General features: G+C 42.1%; 2 pseudogenes; both read right to left on the reverse strand.

Moving 5' to 3' along the window:
- The window catches only part of LOC118124614, a 478051-nt pseudogene that overhangs the window by 377187 nt on the left and 81748 nt on the right, over positions 1-19116 (reverse strand).
- Positions 1-19116, reverse strand: part of LOC118124619 — a 268444-nt pseudogene that overhangs the window by 208521 nt on the left and 40807 nt on the right.

The following is a 19116-nucleotide window of genomic DNA, read 5'->3' on the forward strand; positions in this document are numbered from 1 at the left end:
GTTCCTTCTTTCTTCTTCTTCCTTCCTCTTTCTTCTTCTTCTTTTCATTTTCTTCTTCTTCCTTCTTCTTCCCTTCCTTTCCTTTCCCTGCTTTCCTTCCTTCTTCCTCTTCTCCTTCCTTCTTCCTTCTTCCTTTCCTTCTTCTTTTCCTTTCTTCCTTCCTTCCTCTTCTTCCTCTTCCTTCTTCTCTTTTCTCTCTCCTCCTCCTTCTCTCTTTTTCCTCTTCTTCTCTCTCCTTCCTTCTTCCTTCCTTCTCTCTCTCTTCCTTCTCTTTCTTCTTTCTTCTCAGCAGCCTGGTTCACAGCTTCTGAACACGATATTCTGAGAATGTCTTGAAATCTCAGTTCTGATCAAACATTCACTTGACACTCGCAGCACCACGCGTAGCCAAAGGCTCGTCATGTCACGGAGCCATCAGCATGATATTAAAGATTGGGCCAGATTTGGTACAGAGTACAAACCACATTGATCAGCGGCGCCTGAGGTCAAAAGGTCAAGGTCACAGACTCATGTTGTTGTGAATGTGACATAATAGGACTGCCTCAAAGGAACTTCACAGCACCTGGCACAGTTCACTTGGAGTCACTGAAGGCCCAGCCGCCCTCCTCTTCACCGATCGACTCCGCACCATCATTAATCAGAGTGCCATCAGACTCCGTCCACACAGGAGTTTACTTCATAAAATAACATTAAACTCCGTCAATAAATACTGCGATATTGCTTACGCCATATCGCTCACTTGCAGCCTCCAGATCACTTGTTTCTGTCTTCACTTCACATTCAGTTGTCATTTGTCTTGTATATTAACAGACATGACTATGCTAAATAAATGGAATCAAACATGTTATTAGTTTGCAATACATTATAATAACTCATAACTGTTCCTTTTTCTTCTTAGGATTTCTCCAGAAGTTCTCCTCTCCGTCAGCTGCCGCCACAGGCTTTTCGCCTCACAGTCGTTGTTCTGAGGAAAGACGGAGGAAGCTTCATGAGACGCGGACCTTCGCAGAGTGTCCTCCCATGACGTGACCTCCTCTTAGCGCTGATTCGAAGGTTTCATCCATCTTCCTCGAAGACTGGAGGAGGAGACAGTGTTCCAGAGATTCTGGTGAAGGAGATATCGTCAATAAACTGACAAAGACTGTCGAAGTCCAACAGAGGTGAGACTTGAACCAGCGATGACGCTGGGAAACACACATTCATCTGTTGCAATATCTCGAGTCAGTTTGGCCGATGTGTAAGAGAAGCTTCTTTTCATCAATGCAGGCGAATAGCTTAGATCAGCGTTAAACTGTGCGCATATGCCTTCTTCAATATCATGCATTCCCTGAAATTAAGTTGTTTTATTGTAATTGTAACAAATTCGAGATTTCATTACTACACATATCATTGATCAATGAGGCCTACATTATTTATAAATGTTTGTACTGACTTGTATGATTGTATGACTTTATTCCATGAGTGCTTTTGTTCAATCTGACAGACGATTTATCATTGGTCAGATGTGAAGCCTTTTCACAGGACAATACTGGGATCAGGTGATGTTTGATATGAAAACTTTTGTTCTGGCTGCACTAATGAAGCAGAAATCATCAGTCTTCGCTTACCTCGGAAAACAACAGATATTTAGACATCTTCTTTCAAATAGCTTTGAGGTCATTTCAATCACGACTGTGGACAAAGATGATTTTACATGACGCCTCGTGCGAAAGCTGTGCTGTCGCTGATTGGATGCTGGTAAAATAGGGTGAAATGTCATGATTGACAGCCGACGATGCTGCCATTTACCGACAGCCGCGATTGACAGAAAGCCATGCACGGCGACCTTCGCCACGTGGCTCATCCTCCAGCCACTGGCCGCACAGAGTCCAAATGCAGATGGCTGGCGCCAGACCGGGATATTTTAGCTTCATTTCTGAAAGTGGGAGGAAGTGGAGACGTTGTCGCTCGTGTTTATTTCCATTAGTCCATGACTAACATGTGAACATTACAGTTTCGACTGCTGCTCTTTGTTGTAGAAGATGAGTCTACGAAATGATTTAGTTACTGGGAAGAAACAAGAGACCAGCGCGGAATAAGACAGTATTACAGTCATTAAGGTACAGAAGATAGACAGCCCACACGCTTGTTTGTCTGCGTGCGCCTGTTGTGTCTGTGACAAAAATTGTGGTTCAGGAGATTTGTCGCCTGTCCCAGCCTGTTCAGGTTGCATTTATTCACGAGAAGCCTATCACGCACCATCGTCATCATCACAGTGCGCCTTCGCAACGCCAAACATTGGACTCACTGCAGTACAGAGGAAGAAAGGTGAGAGACCAATACAGAAGCTTGTCCGATTTTGTGACTCATCGTTGCCTTATCAAATCATTTAAACAAACTTCACTACCAGAGCGTAGGTTCACACAGTTTCTTAACTTCTCTGAACATAGACTGTTTCATAAAGTTTCTGCACACATGCCCACACACAAACACAAGAAGTGACAAAGTATGCTGCTTGAGGAGGATCACACAGAGAAAAAAACATGACACACTCAGCTTGTGTTTTTACTGTAATAACTGAAATCACTTGTATTTTCGCTCGTGCCCAATGTACTCACCTTTCAGTGGCAAACCTCAGCTTCTTATTCTGTCTTCTTTATAGCTAACATGCTTATGACATCACGCACGAGCAGCCGAAGCACATGTCCACAGTCACCAGGCCCACACGTCTACATTTGTTTCAGTGATTATGAGTGCTTCACAGGGAACCCGACTAGTGCATCTCCCCAGTAATCCTCTGCAGATTAGATAGGTTCATTTTTGTGCTGAAGAGTTTTCAGGATCACTCAGTGTTGGTGGTCGGGAATAAAGGTTCAACAGAGATAACGATGTTTCGACCGCTGAAGACATCGCTGACCAGGTGAACAAGGTCTCACTCCAAGGAGACGCCCTCCCGAACACAGTGAAGCTTCATTCGCCAAACAAAACTGCCTCAAACTAAGCAAGTAACATACGATCATGCGTAAAACCTCGTTTTACCCAGAAATGTACCCAGGTTGAGAGACAGTCAGAAACCTCATGTTAATAGACAGATTGCTGAATAAAACCAAATATCAGCAGTGACAACACCAAATGCCACAAACTGGCATGCAGAATCGCGGAAGACAGGTTCAATACAAACATAAAACATGCTTTGGCTTTGCGGAATTGAATATTTCATTTTATTTCCTTTCTCTTCAGGTTTGGCGGATCTGAGAAGCACACAGTCTCCTCTTTACGCTGGGAATCATTGATTATTATCACTAAATATAACCGATATTCAGGGTCATCAGCTTCACACTTGACAGTAGATTAAAAGTCAATTTTCGTCATTGCAACGCTTCGTAGACTCATTTACTCCCGGTGTTAGTACCGCTATTATGAGGCTTCATTCCACACAATATTAATAATATATTTATTATTAATTAATTTATTATTCGCCATTAGTGCCTTAATAAAGTTATTCTGTTACTTAAGACTATACATTCATTCATGTGATGCTTGATAAATATATATTGAACATATTGCAGAAAAAATACAAGGTATATGCTTGAGTCGTGCTTATTTACATACAGCACAAATAATAAACACACTGGCTCAGCCAGTGAAAATCTGGTCTAGGTGAAGGACGCTTGCCGCTTTCCAAGTTTGTGGGACTCTTGTTCACGCCTGTTATAGTAGATTTTTCCGTGATGTGTGTGGGGGCTGTGAGATGCGCAGCTTCCAGTCTTCTTTGAAGTGCGGCACACAGGTCGCGAGCTTCCGGCCGCGGAAGGATGATCCACGTCACTGCCTGCCAATCATCGTAAACACAATCACACTACACAGCTCAACGACAACATACACCTACACACATGCACCGAAACATGATCTACCGAATTATCTACTCTCTTCAATTTCCGGATCCACGCCGCTGCAAGAGCGTAAGCGTACGGAGGTTCTTTCTAGTACGCCTTAGCACGCCTTAGCACAGCAGCTGGAAAATGCTTATAACATGAGCATTATTAATAAACGAAATAGTTCATACATCAAGCCTACACTATTTACTAAACAAAGTATTATTAGACACATTTTCACACGTAAATTCAGACTCAGTTCGCCGTGATTGCGCCTGTTGTGTGTGTGGGGGTGGCCAGGCTGTGAAAAACACAATGATGAAATAGATCAGATAAAAAGTAAAACTCCAAGTATTTTACAGCTACCGCCGGCGTCACGCCGTCATTTGCTCGAGGTGAAGAGATCGGTTTCCTACAAAGACAACCGACTGTCACGCTTGTGAACTTAACGAGAACAAACTTGAAGCCGAAGCAGTTCGTACATACATGACGTTTCGCTAAGAATCGATAACTTCTCGCCTCGAATCCCACTAAACACGCCAGTCAGAGCTAAGAGTTAGCTTGCAAGCAACGGCTTTCAGCCTACCGAAGTTTGGGGACCAGCCGTTTCTCGCCGCGCCGCCGCCATCATTGACAGCAAGCGGTTTCAACTAATTCTCCTCCTCAGGGAAACACAGCAAAGCAGTTTTACACAAAACAGTCACCGCCGACCACAAATGCGCAGCCGCCAGTTCGAGACAGAGACACGAAAAGCGTAGATTGGTCCAGTTTGGTCGCGGATTCCTACCTACTGACGCAGAGGAAGCGAATGCGACGTGTTTCCAGAGTAAAACCAAATGACTACCTTTGAAGCAGCGCTATAACAGTTTAAATTGTACTTTTACATATGAGATGAGCATGTGACTGAGGACTGGGTTTGAGTCTTTCGGTGAAGTTAATGTAGCCATTATACTCATGCTGTTCTGCTTGTATCCTCATATTGAATGCATTAGTCAGGTGTCACATTGGCTGAAAGTGTGCTGAGTGTTTTGATCGGAATACCGAAATGTTGAGCCAGGCTGACAGCAGCCAGCAGAAAGACTTCAGAAAACCGCAGCAAGTGGCTTCACCTTTATAGCATTGACCTTGCTCATGGTATAATGTACCATAAGGAAATCTATATAAGCTGTTAAAACCTCAGATTTCATATTTATTTTGCTGGTAAATTTCACGACAGTTTGTTGGTACCTGTTGTACCTTCCAGCAAAATTTGAGGTGAAACTACCACTGACGGTATTTGCAAGTCGCACGTCACTACGCGGCTTAGAGCGTGAAGCTCCGCCTGTGCCAATACCACATTTCTGCTTTCCCCACACTTTAGCAAACCTCAGCCACCAGGCCTGCGAGGATTCGCCAGCTTACTCACATGCAGACGCGTTGATCACCTCGGCAATGATACCATATGAACATTTGAATACATTGAGACCGTTTACCGACCACCAGACACTTACTGCACACCAGTCACTCACTCACCAGTGTTTTTCAAACACACGCCAATCAACACAACTACTTGAAGCATCAGGTAGTTTTAGCGATTCTGATTATGGCATGCGGACACGCATGGGGGACGTAATCCTGCCTCCGGTTGACGACTGCCTGGCCTCCCGAGTAATGTCGCCAAAACATGCGTGCTGCAGAACAGAACTTCTGTCGCAGTATCAACCCAACACTCACCTTGCCGATGTGCTAGGTCACGCCTCGCGAAGAGCGAGATCGCAACACATCACAAAGCCATTACTCGTGCTTGCCAACAGGCGTCAGCAATACGAAATTTAACTTAGCAAAGTGAAATATAACAGGCTACAAACCACAAATAATCCTGCCGATTATATTTAGGCAACAAGCTCATTTCAGAGGTGAACCGAACGCTGAGGCTCAACTCTTCTTCTGCGTTTCGTTTTTTATAGACAACAGCATGAAGCTGCTTTGCTGTTCTCATTCTTCTTTGACTTCGTTTTTAATAAACGTTCTGCCTTCAGGAGATCAAACTGCAGAAAGTTCAACACACCCGTGAAAGTTCAAATGTCACATATGTCCCAGAGAAGAACCATCGTGGATTTGACTCAAGAAGAAAAGGCATTTGTCAAACCTCCGTGATTCTCAACAGGAAAACGACAAACATTTACACATACACAAGAAATGATTGCGGCGGCTTTATTATTTGGGTAATTTTCATGCTTGATTTACTGCTGCCTTAATAATCTCATTATTATTATTGCCAGTTAGTTTGTCCTACAGTGTAAAACCACTTTCAGATGAGGCAACATTATCAGACATGGTCCATCTATCTTCGCCGACATCACTTGTTGACAACATAATGTTACATCTACTTTCACTTTCTTCTTTTCACTAAAAGCTTGCGATGCAGAGTAAGCGATTCACTTCATTGGCTCAGAGATGTCTGTTCTCGAAACGCTCCCCAGCTCGTCTTCTTCACGGTTCAAAACTCTGCGGAGAAAGAAGCTATCTGTTTTTCAGTTCAGCAAGAGGAATATAATCACTGCTTCCTACTGCACAACCTCGCTTACTGGCAGGAAAGCACAGGTGCGACGGCACGTGGAAGTTCATTGTTTACTTTGCTTTATTGTGGGATGTCGATTTAAAGAAAGCCTCCATGTTTTTAAAGACACTAAAATGATTTCAGGTCTATTGTGTTGATGCTCTGAAAGTTTAGTAACAGCCAAAGACATGACTTCCAAAAGTCTACTAAACATGAACTTAATCATGTCTTTGAAACGTACACAAACTTCAAACATCAAACATTACAATAGACCGAAATCATTTTAGTGTCTTTTTAAAAACATGGAGAATTTTTCCTTCACTTCAAATCGACCAAATACAATAAACAAAGTAACGTGGACTTTAACTCACGTGCTGTCGCGCTGTGTGCTCCTGCCAGTAGCTTATGGGACAGCAGTGAACATGGTGAGCGGTGCTGTATTCCTTTGTTTCCGGGCATATTTCAGTTTTCCCAGGAAGAAGCAAAGCACCGCTCTGATCTGAGTGAGTGTGAGCGAGAGATCAGTGGATCTGCTCATGTCTGATAATGAAAACACACTCAATCACAAAGTGGTTTTACACACGACTAAAAAAACAACTGTATAATAATAATAATGAGACTATTAAAGACAGCAGCAAATCAAACATGAGAATTTACTTCATAATAAAACCACCACAATCATTTTCTTGTCATGTGTAAAATGTCTGTCGTTTTCCTGTTGAGAGTCACAGGTTTGACCAAATAGCTTTTTCCTTGCTGCTCTTACAGGTCAAATCCACATTAGTTTATTCTCTGGGACAATAATGAACATTTGAACTTTCACAGATGTGTTGAACTTTTCTACACGTTGAATCACAAAGAGGCAGAACATCAGAGACTTTATTGAAAACAGAAGTACAAAAGGAATGAAACAGCAAAGCATCTTATGTAACATTTATCTATAAAAAACAAACACAATAAGAGAAGTTGAGCGTCAACGTTCAGTTTCTACACTGTAAAAATGAAAACTTGAAACTGTGTTACTGCGATTTCTAAATATAATCAACAGAGATTATTTAATGGCTTTGTAAACGTATTTGCTTCAACTAACTTTACTAAGTTAAATTTGTAAAGTTGCTGAAGTTATGTTGGCAAAACACAAAATGGTACGTTTGTGATATGACACGTCTCATGTCTCACCAGGGGAAACGTGACCTAACGTCATAAAGGTGAGTGTTTAGGTTGAATACAGGACAGAAATTCTGGTTCTGCAGCTGCATATTTTGGCGGCTGTGGCTCAGGAGGTAGACCGGATCGTCCACTAACCAGAGGAGCACAGGTTCGATCCCCAGCTACTCCAGTCTGCATGCCCAAGTGTCCATAAGCAAGAATCAGAATGCTAAAACTACCCCTGACAGCTTCGTGGACAATGTGTGTGATTGACGTGTGACAGAAAAAACACTGAGTGAGTGAATGTGACTGAGTGAGTACAGTAAAGTGTCTGAGTGGTCAACAAGACGATATCAATGTATTCAAATGTTCATATGGAGAACATCACTGCTCAGGGTGATCAACTTCACGTCTGCATGTGGAATAAACTGCTTGAATCCTCTGGAGCCTGACGAGCAGGGACACTAGAACTCACAGCTTTGAGAAAGTGTGAAGTTTTTAAAGCCTGAGAATGTTGGGAGGTGACCCCCCTGCTCCTAAGCCTAGGGGAGGCTTTCACATGTAAATGACAATGCTGTGAGCTTTACAAATGCAAATCAGGATAGTTTCACTCAGTGGTGCAGAGGTAACACCTTTTTCTAAAAGGTACTAACTAAGGTACCAACTAAAATATCTGGCGTAAGTACACCAGGCTTAAAATAAATATAAAATCTGAAATTGTAGCTTATATAGATTTCCCTTATGAATTACATTGTATACCATGAGCAAAGGTCAATGCTATAAAAAAAAAATTGAAACCACTGTACAGTTTTCTAAGAGAAGTCTTTCTGCTGACACCAAAACACTGTGCTCCCTAACCCTAACTATTTCAGTATTCCATTAAAACACTCAACACTTTCAGCCAATGTGACTTACAATAAGTGCATTCAACTATGAGGGTACAAACACAGAACAGCAAGAATCATGTAAGTACATTAACTTAACACCAGAAAGAATAAACTGGTCCTCAGTCACATACTCATCTCATATAAATGTAAAGTACAATTTAAAAACTGTTATAACCGCTGCTTCAAAAGTGAAAAGGTCATTTGTGAAGTTTTACTCTGAAAACGTCACACTCAGCTTCATGCCACGTCACTCGTTAACGTCAGCGCGTTAGAGGGCTGGACCAATCACAGCCTCGTGAAGGAAGCGTCTGTCTCCCGCAGACAAGAAACTAGCGGCTCGTGTTTTGCGTGGTCCGACGAGTGACTCTGTTTTCGGTGTAAAAAACTTGCTGAAGTCGACACGACTCTGTTTCCCTGGAGGAGAGGAGGAGTGCGTTGGAAAGCAAAGCCGCGGGCCCAGTGTGGACGAGTCGAGGCGGAGAAGACGGGCGCACAGTCCCAAACTTACGGTAAGAGCTACAGAGAGAAGCCATTGCTAACTGCTAAGCTAACTCTTAGCTCTGACTAGCGTGTTAACAACTGTGGGATTAGCGAGAAAGTTGCTAAAAGAAGAAGAGAGCATCGAGTGCTTGAGCAGAACGAGTGCATGTTTAAATATGTACGAACTGCTTCAACTCAAGAGTTTGTTCTCGTTAAGTTTTTTCATAAACGTGACTTTTGGTCCAGTTGTATTTAATAGGAAACTGCCCGTCTCTTCACACCTCGGAGGCAAATGGCCGGCGCCACGAACCGGAGCGAGGGTAAGATAAAGAAGAGCCGCGCTGTATAAAATACTCCAGGTTTTACTTTATCTGATCTATTTCATCATTGTGTTTTCACAGCCTGAGCCCCCCCACACACAACGAGGCAGTCACTGCACATTTGGCCGAGACTCTAGCTGCAGGTCCGGATTTGCAGTGTGGAAAATGACGCCATTGTCTGTAAGTAACTGTTTAGTAAATGTGATGTAGGTGATGCAGCGAGGCTATTTCCGTTTATTAATAATATACTCATGTTACTCATGTTGTTTTCTAGCTGCCTGTACTAAGACGTACTAAGAGCCAGTATGAAGGAACCTCCCGTACATCCAACCGGAGCTTGCAGCTCTTGCAGCAGCATTGAGAAGTTCAGGAGTCGACAGAGAAGAAAGAGGGTAAGATAAGATTCATTAGATCATGTTTCAGTTACATGTGTAGGTGTATGTTGTCATTGAACTGTGCTAATTGTACTGATTGTGTTTACAGATGATTGAAGCGGGACAGATGACATGGATCCATCCTTCCACAGCCAGGAGCTCACCGACCTGTGTGCCACACTTCAAAGAAGACTGGAAGCTGCACTGGATCTCACAGCTACACATCACAGACGTCTACACGCTGGAGCAGATTCGGACAGAGTCCCACAAAGAACTTATGACCCAGAGGCGGCAAAGAGACTTGTCAAGCTTCACCTGATTAGTTTTTCACTGGCTAGGCCAGTTGTGTTTTTACATTATTTGTGCTGTATGTAAATAAAGCTTTGACTCAACATATACCTTAATGTTTTTTTTCCCTCTACAATATGTTCAATATATAACATCAAGCATCACATGAATGAATGTATAGTCTTAAGTAACTGCAGTGCTTTTGGTAAAGGCTTACTAATAATGAATAATAAATAAATTAATAATAAATATATTATTAATATTGTGTGGGAGGGGAATTCGCCTCCTGTAAACGGGCACTAACTGCCAGGAATTAGGCGAGTCTGCAGGCGTTTGCAGTGACGAAAATTCGGCTTTTCGTCTAGTGTCAAGTGTGAAGCTGATAATGTCTGACCCTGAATATCAGTTTATGATTTGAGTGATGAATAATCAATGAGTCCCAGCGTAAGGGGGAGACTGTGGTGACACTGCTTCTCGTCCATAAACCTGAAGAGAGAAAAAAAATAAAAACGAAATGTTCAGTTCCACAAAGCCACGTATTTTATGTATTTACAGTATTGAGACCTAATATTTCCATGATTCTCTCAGCGAAATTAAAGTTGACTCAGAAAATACACTAATCTTAACTTGATAAGCCCTAAATATTGGGTTTATTAACATTTGAATTGTTGTGTCACTGCTGATATTTGAGTTTTAATTCAACATTTAATCTGTCCTATTAACGTGAAGGTTTCTGATCTGTGCCTTGCTCTCAGCAGATTGTTTTATTTCTAATTAAAACAGAGGTTTTACACATGATCACACATATGTTACTTTGCACTTAGTTTGAGGCAGTTTTGTTTAACAGATGAAGCAACTCACTGTGTTCAGGAGGACGTCTCACTTGGAGAATTAGAACCTTGTTCACCTGATCTCAGCGGCTGTAAGGAACCTGGATCTTTTCCAGCTGTGAGGTCAGAAACACATCGTTAGTCCATCCTCCTCTGAACAGACACTTTTATTACAAACCACCAACACTGCAGGGAACCGTCCTGAAAACTCTCTTCAGCACAAAATGAACCCTATCTAATCTACAGAGGGTTTACTAGAGTCCTGCACTGGGTCAGGTTCCTGTGGGGAGCCTCGTATCCATTGAAATAAATATGGGCAGTAGTGTAGACAAGGCCTGAGTGAACATTTGTGGACATGTTTGTACTTTCAGCTGCTGTGCAAACGTGACGTGATGTCCTCATAAAGCATGTTAGTATAAAAAGAAAACAGAATAGAAATAGAAGTTTTACTTGCCAGGTGAGGGACATTGGGCTGAAATAAAAAGAAAATACAAATGATTTCAGTTATTACAGTAAAAACACAAACTGAATTGTGTCATGTTTTTCTCTAGTGGCGATCCTCCTCAAACCATCGACAACATACTGTCACTTCTTATTGTTTGTGTGCTGGACGCTGTGTGCAGAGCTTTTTATAAACAGTCTATGGTGCAGAGGGAAGTTAGAAAACTTTGTGTGAACCCTGCAGCTCTTGAAACAGATGTTGGTGTGTGAGGAACTGAAGTTTGTTTCATGAGGTTTGATCTGAATGAGCATTAATTAGAAAGTCTAAAATCAAAGCACCAGAAACATATTGGACAAAGCTTCTGTGTTGGTCTCTCACCTTTCTTCCTCCTGTACACGATGAGTCCAATGACAGCGCTGACGACAGCGAGAGCGACCACTGCAGCGATGATGATGATGGTGGTCACGTCGGTGGGCTTCTCTGTTGAGCGGAATAAAAAAACAAAGCATCACAACCTGAACAGATGAAGCAGGTTGGACGACAAGAATCTCCCTGAACCACAATCCTGTCCTGAGACACAACAAACACACACAGACACTAAACGTGTGAGTTTGTCCTGCTGTTGTTTCTACTTTCAGTTTTCTTCTGTACATAATGACTGTATCTGTGCTTATTCACGCTGGTTTGTCTTAAACTTTACTTCCAGTAACTAAATCATTTCATGGACTCATCTTCTACAACAGAGCAGCAGTCGAGTCTTAACAGTGACTATAATGTTCACATGTTGAAATCATAGACTAATGGAAATAAACACAGACGACACGTCTCCACTTCCTCCCACTTTCCAGAAATGAAGCTAAAATATCCCGGATACGAACGCCGCCATCTTGCACATTTGGACTCTGTGCAGTAGTGAACGGAGGAATGGAGCCACGGTAACGAGGTCCCGCCGATACACATGCTCTGTCAATCACGAGCTGTCAATCATGCGCTGTCAATCATGAGCTGTCAATCATGACATTTCACCCTGTTTTTATAGCATCAATCAGCGACCGAGACGCTTTGGCTTCACTTTTGAGGAGCCGTCATGTCGTCCATCTTTATTTACAGTCAATGGTTGAAATGGTTATAAACTGTTTGAAGAAATGTCCCTAAATGTCTGTTGTTACTCGAGGTAAAGAACGAGAGATTTGATTGTTTTTTCTGCTTCATTAATTCTGTAGAATAAAAGTTTTCATATCAAACATCCACCCTGATCCCAGTGTGTCTGTGAAAGGCTCACATCTGACCAATGATAAATCAGTCTGGCTCTAGTTGAGACCTGCAGAAACACTTCATGGAATAAAATCATACAATCATACAAGTCAATTTAAACATTTATAAATGTGTAAATCTAATTGATCAATGATAATAATAATAGTAATAAAATCCTCAGACACTGTTGCAGACACATTAAAACTAACTTAATTTTTCAGGGTCACATGATGATGAAGGGGGGGCACATGCACTGGTTTAACACTGATCTAAATTTATTCATATACATTGATGAAAGAAAACTTCTCCTGCTACACATCAGCAAACATGACCTGCAGGACTGTTGTTGTAGATGAAATGTGAGTTTCTCAGCGTCATCACTGGTTCAAGTCTCACCTCTGTTGGACTCGACTGAGTCTTTGTCCAGTTTGGTGACGATGTCCTCCTTCACACCAGAGATCTGGAACACACAGTCGTACCTCCTCCAGTCTTCAGGGGAGATGGATGAAACCTTCAGGTCAGCGCTCATCTGGAAGGTCCCGTCATGGTTGGGGAGGACCTCTCTGAGGTCCACGTCCTCATGAAGCTCCTCCCCGTCTTTCCTCCAGAACAACTTGACTCTGTCGGGGTAGAAACCTGTAGCGTGGCAGCTGACTGGAGAGGAGGGAGACTTCTGGAGGAGAGAAATCCTGGGAAGCTCTGGGGAGGATAAAGAAAGACAGTTTGGTTATTATAATTATTGCAAACTAATAACATCATTCCTGTTTGATTCCATTTATTTAGCATTAGTCATGTCTGTTAATATAAAGACAAGTGAACAAACTGGATGTGAGCTAGTGATGCAAAGACACTGGGGTGGACGATATGACGTAAAGTAATATCACAGTATTTATTGACAGGTTTTATATCACATTATTTATGAAGTAAACTTCCTGTAGTGGACAGGTCCTGATCACTTCTGATTAATGTTGGTATTTTTTGTTAAGGTGCAAAGTGAGTGCAGGTCGGTCGGGCAGTGAGGAGGGAGGACACTCCGGCTGGGTCTCAATTCAGGGGCGGCATCCTTCAGAGGACCCGGTCTAATCCATTCATCAGTGACTCCAAGTGAACTGTGCCAGATGTAATGAAGTTCCCTAGGGGCAGTCCTATTATGTCACATTCACAGTAACATGAGGTCACTGTGACCTTGACCTTTGACCTCCAGGCACCAAAATCTAATCAATAACCAATCAATCTTTGAGTCCATGTGAAAGTTTGTACCAAATCTGAAGCTGATCTTACAATATCCATACTTTGTGTGGCTACCGTGACCTTGACCTTTGACCTTTGGCTACTAAAATCACGTGAGTTAACCCTTGAGTCAAAGTGAATGTTTGCACCAAATTTGAAGAGATTCCCTCAAGACATTCTGGAGATATCGTGTTCAGAGCAATGGGACGGACGACCCGAGAGCATGATGCCTGAGAGGAGAGAGAGAGAGAGAGAGAGAGAGAGGAGAGGAGGGAGAGAGAGAGAGAGAGAGAGAGAGAGAGAGAGAGGGAGAGAGGGAGAGAGAGAGAGAGAGAGAGAGAGAGAGAGAGAGAGAGAGAGAGAGAGAGAGAGAGAGAGAGAGAGAGAGAGAGAGAGAGAGAGGGAGAGAGAGAGAGAGACAGAGAGAGAGAGAGAGAGAGAGAGAGAGAGAGAGAGAGAGAGAGAGAGAGAGAGAGAGAGACAGAGAGAGAGATGATAATAGACAGTGAGCAGACTGAGTCCCAGCTTCTGTGTATTTCTCTCGTTCGCTGCCACAGAGAAAGAAAGAGGAACATTAAGTTGATGGAGGTTCTGTGATGTCACCTGTTCTCAGCAGAGAGCTCCTCCCGTGCTCCAGGAACATCTTCAGCGAGGAAGGACACTCCTGGAGGAGGAAGTTCTTATTATATGCGAGTCGAACTTTATCCTGATCCCACTTCAGTTTGCTGATGACACTCTTTGGTGTTGGAGCGATCCACGTCTCTGTCTCCAGGTCCAATGATATGAAGTCTTCTCCATCATAACCATGCTGATTAAAACCTTTAACTTCTCCAGTCTCATCATCATATTCACATCCAGACATCTGCTGGTAAATGTGAAGACCTGAGAGAGAGACAGAGATCTGAGCTGTTATTATCACATCTTCACCACACACACACTGAGAGAGACACACACAGAGAGACACACAGAGAGACACACAGAGAGACACAAACAGAGAGACACACAGAGACACACACACACACACACACACTCTCACAGTCTGTGTGTGTGCGTGCGTTTATGTGTGATTGTGTGTGTGACTGTGAGTGTGTGTGTGTGTGTTTATGTGTGTGAGTGAGATTGTATGCGTGTGTGTATATGTGTGCGAGTGTGTGTGTGCGCGTGCGTTTTTGTGTGATTGTGGGCGTGTGTGATTGTGTGTGTGACTGTGAGTGTGTGTGTGTGTGTGTGTTAATGTGTGAGTGCGTGTTAATGTGTGAGTGCGTTTGTGTGAGCGTGCGTGTTTTGGTGTGTGAGTGTAATTGTGTGTGTGTGTGATTGTGGGTGCGTGTTTATGTGTGTGTGTGTATGTGTGAGAGTGTGTGTGTGTATGTGTGTTATTATTAGAGAGTGAAATGTAAACAAACCTCCAGTTTGGTTGAAGCGTTCCTTTAAGTTTTCTATGTCGTTTTTGAAGACCTGCTGTGCACCCAAAGCACGCTGAGTCTGACTCTCCCAGAACTGTGAATCAGTTGCTTTTAACATCCAGTCCTGTTTGGGTTCTGCTTTCATTGTGTTGCTGTCATAGTATTCGATCTGAACTTCATCAACCAAACCAACAACCACAAACTCTGGAAAGTTTGGGACTTCAGAGGACCCAGTGTAGAAAAACTTCAGAGAGTGAATCCCTGCAAGAAAAAGTTCAAGTCATGACTTTAGTTTCAGACTGTTTTATAAATCACTCAGAGTCAAGAAGATATGAAGCTCATTCAAGACAACTTCAGCTGTTGTGAGGTAAACAAACACAAAAACACATTCATAGATAAAACGTCTGCTCCAGAGTCCAGACTCTCTTTACTTTGAATATTCTGCTACGTCTTAAAAATGGATTCAATCTAACGACTCAAATGTTTAATATTAGAAAATAATATTTTCTACTGCAGAGTGAAGTGAAACTACTTCAATTTCCAGTTACTCTTTGAGACTTTTATTCTTAAAGTCCTCAAATAGTTGGTTTCTCTCTCCATATATATCAATATATATTTATCCATATATACACATATACATTTATACTGGACCCAGTTAACAAAACTAAATGGGACATTGTTACAGGAAGGGCTATTTTTTAAATGTATAGACTCAGAAAACATTTGACAACAATAACAATATGACAACATGTTCATTAGGTTGTCAACAACATTTCTGATTCAGATCCATCGACTGAAGATAATTCATCTGTATGTTTGGCTCTGATTCCTAAGATGTCAAAGTCAAATACTTGTGACAAAGACATGTAACTGAGACTTGACGTTTAAATGTTGAACATAAGCTTCATTATAAATAACTATGAATCTAATGATGTGTTCAAACAGAACTTGAATTAAGAAAATAAACGTGTGGTTTTTTAGATACATTTTTTTAAATGTAAAGATAAATGCACATCTTCTTTGTTTATTGTGTAAAAATACAATTGGTGCATGTGTGCAAACATAAAGGCTGATACCTTCATATCTGTGACAGACTCACATCAAGCAGTCCGGCTTCAGTGCAGATGTTATCACATTAGAAAGTATTAACAGACATCTGTCATGTATTCATCATGGAGGCAGCCTCGTCCTGATTCTTTGTCTCCCTGCTTCTTTTCACTGACATCATTTACATTAGAGATGAATTTGTGTTTTGTGTTAGTAACAATGTGTGTTGATTGTACTGGAGGAGGAGGTCACATTGATAACAGATCATTAATTAGTAATATCTCATGTCAGTGATGCTACTCACGGTCTTTATCAGACTAAATGATGTTGAACATTGTACCAACAAAGCAGGAAGCTGTTTGTCCTCAGCAGCTTCCTGTTACTATGGAAACAGCGCCATCTACTGACTACAATAACAAACCCAAACCTGAGTCGTCGCCATATTTGTCAGTTTACACAGTTTAGATGAATAACTGAGGTGTTTGAGGCGCTGGGAGATGAATCATAAATAATTAAAACGATGTTAAAATATATATATTTACATAAATAACAGTCTTGATTCATATCAACAGACTGAACCTGTTTTTTCTTCACAACTTTTTATAAACCAACATGAAACATGAGACACGTCATGAACAACTAAGTCTGAAATAATAAAGTTCATAATGTGCACAAGACAAGAAACTCTTTATCGCTGAGTTTAAACCTGTCTTCGTTTTTCACTGTTTCTTGATTCATCAGAGTCTGTTGGACTCTTTCGCTTCAGAATCGCTGCGTCATTTCGTCCAGAACCAGCTCGGACCGTGTCGATCTTAATGGTTCTGACCAGAGTAAGAAATCAAATAACAGTCAGGATCAAAAGAAAGAAAAGTCCCTGTTCAGTTGATCTTTTCAGAAATAGAATATAAGCTTTCCAGTGTTGTGCATGAATGAGTTCAAAAGAACGCGTTCATTGAACACGTTCATTTTTATGAGAACGATGAACTGAACGCAACTTAATGACAAATAATGAATTTGAACGGTGAACACGTTCATATTATCTGAGGTCTAGCTAAAACGTTACGGAATGTTTTCCTTCTCCTGAGGAGAGACGCTGTCTAAATCGAATGCTTGCACCATGTCGTTGCTCAGTGCCCGTAAAATTTTCGCAATGTAGCCTAACCTAAACCAACTAACTCGACTTCACACTACGTTACCCATGATTCATCGCACACACATGTAATCCAAACAAGCAACGTATTCCAAGACAACAGCTCTCGGTCTCATATAAAAATGGCAAGTGAAAGCAGAGACGCAGACTCAGCGACTACATCCGATGCACCTTATTATTATTTGTGGGATTTTTACACACTGTCTGATAAAGATCCCGACATTAAAAATCTCACCTTTCTGTGCAAATTGTGTCGTCCTGCTCTGAAAAAGCAAGTCCGGACGTCAGCCTCATCCGCATCTAATTTAAAACGGCATGTGGAGCTGAAGCATCCAGCTAGCCTAAAAAGTTACCTCCAAGTAATTGAAAGTCAAAAAAAGACCAAGACCCCCTGCCAACAGCCCCAAATGACCCAAACCACATTGTCTGCAGCCTTCAAGGGTATGATTTCCCAGCAACAGGTAGACAAACTCGTAATTGACTACATTGTTGGAGATTTAGAGCCTCTGAGTAAAGTGGAAAAGCCCTCCTTCATCAGACTAGTGAATGGTTTGCAACCAGGCAGATGTGTGCCTTCAAGAAGGCAGGTTCAGGGACTGTTAAATAAAGAATTCAGTGAGATTATCAGTAACCTTAAAGCTGAACTTGCTGATATTGACCATGTTTGCACAACAGCAGATTGTTGGTCAGCTGTCAACAAAGGATGTATGGGCATTACCATTCATTGGCTGGACAAAAATGATATATCACAGAGAAGGTCAGCAGTCCTTGCATGCCGCCGTGTCAGAGGAGCACACACATATGATGTGCTGGCAAAAGTGTTGGCAGATGTGTATAAGGAGTTTAAAATTCAAAACAAAATTGTGTGCACTGTGACAGACAACGCTTCAAATTTTGTTGAAGCATTCAACTGTTTTGGAAAGAGTGTTGCCATTACTGATGCAGCTGATGAAGCAACTGAAGATGATGCATCAGAAGAATCTGGCCCTGCTAGTGAGAGCTCAGATGAGGATGATGGGATTGAGCCTGCACCTCTCTCAGATTTAGAGGATCCTTGCCTTCCACCTCACAGAAGGTGCATGGCTCACACCTTAAATCCAGTTGCCAAAGACACAGAAAAGGTATCTGATAGACAGTACAAAACGCGAGCGAGGCCCGTCTTTTCAAAGGCATCTGCTCTATGGAACAGAGTGAAAAGAAGTCCAAAAGCCTCCGATTTTGTTGAGGAAAAGCTTGGGATTGGCTTTGTAACACCAAATGATACACGTTGGAACTCTATGTTCCTCTCCATGCAGCGACTGTCTAAAATAGCAACTATGATTCCCCAGGCCAGTCTGTCTACGGATTCTGAATATGACAGACTTCTCCTGCACACTGTCTGTGATGAGTTTGGCCTACGTCGATTTACTCCAGAAGAAATCGACTTCATACACAAGTTTGTGAATGTGATGAGCCCCCTAGCATCTGCCCTGAACATCCTTCAGGGGGAGAAAAACACATTCCTTGGGTTCCTGGCTCCCACTATTGTCCAGCTGAAGAATGATTTGAATGGCCTATTGGATGAGAGGTTCGAGCCTACGGCTACGCAAGGTTTAATTGCATGTCGTCCCCTCATCCACAACATGATACAGTCACTCTCTAAAAGAGTGGAAGGCGTGCTCGAAAAGAGAGAAAACATACTGGCAGCTATACTACTGCCAGCATTCAAGATGGACTGGGTGGAGGATGAGATTAAGCGCTTGCAATATCGCATGATGTTTTTAGCAAGAATTTCAATCTGTTGACATAGCTAATGACTCTAATCAAGCCCAGTCATCTGGTGGCTCTGAGAGCAAAAGGTCTTTTTCAAATTTAACCGCCCATCAA

This window comes from Hippoglossus stenolepis, chromosome 17 (assembly GCF_022539355.2).
Source record: "Hippoglossus stenolepis isolate QCI-W04-F060 chromosome 17, HSTE1.2, whole genome shotgun sequence".
In the NCBI taxonomy this organism is placed as follows: Eukaryota; Metazoa; Chordata; class Actinopteri; order Pleuronectiformes; family Pleuronectidae; genus Hippoglossus; species Hippoglossus stenolepis.